The sequence below is a fragment of the Triticum dicoccoides genome, chromosome 2B (genome assembly GCF_002162155.2).
Source record: "Triticum dicoccoides isolate Atlit2015 ecotype Zavitan chromosome 2B, WEW_v2.0, whole genome shotgun sequence".
NCBI lineage: Eukaryota > Viridiplantae > Streptophyta > Magnoliopsida > Poales > Poaceae > Triticum > Triticum dicoccoides.
In genome coordinates, this window is record NC_041383.1 from 708,679,333 (window position 1) to 708,680,981 (window position 1,649).

General features: G+C 39.2%; 1 non-coding gene across 1 annotated transcript; it reads right to left on the reverse strand.

The window, feature by feature from the left end:
- Positions 1–1,176: 1,176 nt before the first annotated feature.
- TRNAL-AAG lies at positions 1,177–1,257 on the reverse strand. The gene has a single exon. It is a non-coding gene; the product is annotated as a tRNA-Leu (tRNA).
- Between the last annotated feature and the right edge of the window lie 392 nt (positions 1,258–1,649).

Sequence of the window (1,649 nt, forward strand, 5' to 3'; positions counted from 1 at the left end):
AGGGATAGATTGGATGTAAGGACGGCCGATAACTAAGAGTTATTCCCTCTGTCCTTCAAAGAGTGTACTTCTAACTTTGTTGGAGGGTCAAACTATCTTAAAGTTTGACCAAGTTTGTGCAAAAATATATCAATATTTGTAAAACCAAATAGGTATATGATGAAAATATATTTTATCATTAATCTAGTGCTACTAATTTGATGGCATAAATTTTATGTATTATTGTATAAATACGGTCAAATATAAAAAAGTTTGACATTGCAACAAAGTTGAAAATACACTCTTTTAAAGACGGATGAAGTATCACCTGACTGACGTGTAGCACACCCACAGTGAGCCCACACATGTGCGCGCAATCAAGCTCCAGGCCTCATCCAGCCAGGCGACCGGGCGGTTGGTCAATTATTTGACTCCAGTGAATGGACACATCTTTTTCTGACCCGTTGCGCTGGTAATACATAATGCCGCCAGTATATGAAGTTCCCACATCACAGTAAAAAAAACTGAAAATCCCACAAGTCTATCATAAAAAAAATAAAAAATAAGAAAATGGAGGAAATAACAGTTTCAGGCCTCCGCATGTCTCTTCTTGCTTCATTTCCCGGGCGTCTCTTTCTGTTTCGTTATGCATCTTTGTTCAAGACTTGGCCACCTTGTCTCAAAATAGGAATTGGTTTTGTGCTGTAGTGTGTGGGTGTGCTATCTGAACCTTTCTTGGTATGAAAAGCATGTCAATTAGTGGCAATTCGTTTTAGTAGCTGGTCAATGCATGTCTCTGATGCGCGCACTCCTGATTTCCATGGAGAGAAAATGGTACTGTATGTCTCAAGATAGGAATTGGTTTTGTGCTGTAGTGTGTGGGTGTGCTATCTGAACCTTTCTTGGTATGAAAAGCATGTCAATTAGTGGCAATTCGTTTTAGTAGCTGGTCAATGCATGTCTCTGATGCGCGCACTCCTGATTTCCATGGAGAGAAAATGGTACTGTATGTCTCCTATTTTCATGGGGAAAAAGTACTACTACATGACTCTATGTTTTTTTAGAAGATAAGTAGTAAAGAAAATATCTTGACCAGAGTGGGTTTTGAACCCACGCCCTTTCTTATTTCCATGGGGAAAAAGTACTACTACATGACTCCATGCTTTTTTAGAAGATATAAGTAGTAAAAAAATATCTTGACCAGAGTGGGATTTGAACCCACGCCCTTTCGGACCAGAGCCTTAATCTGGCGCCTTAGACCAACTCGGCCATCTGATCATTCTTGCTGAATTTTTACGTTTGCTCTTTAAAATACAGTACATGGTTCCAGGTAACTTCCATCAAGCCACAAACCGCCTCGCGTACGCAGGCCCAACCCAACAAAGGGAGAGCCAGAGTGGGCGTCCGGTTTATATGGTTAATACGGTTCGGTTTATTTGGTTTTTAATAATTTCGGTGTTGAAAAAAATGAAAACCAAAACAATCACACAAAGTTAAGAAACCAAACCATATTAACCATAATATATCGGTTCGGTTTCTTCTGTTAACCAAAAGACCGAAATACATGCACCTGTCAGTATAAGTGTAATGATTCATGAGCGCTGATTTGCATTGTATAGAATGCATAAAATAGTCACAAGAGCTAGCAACCTTAACATTAGGTAATGCTT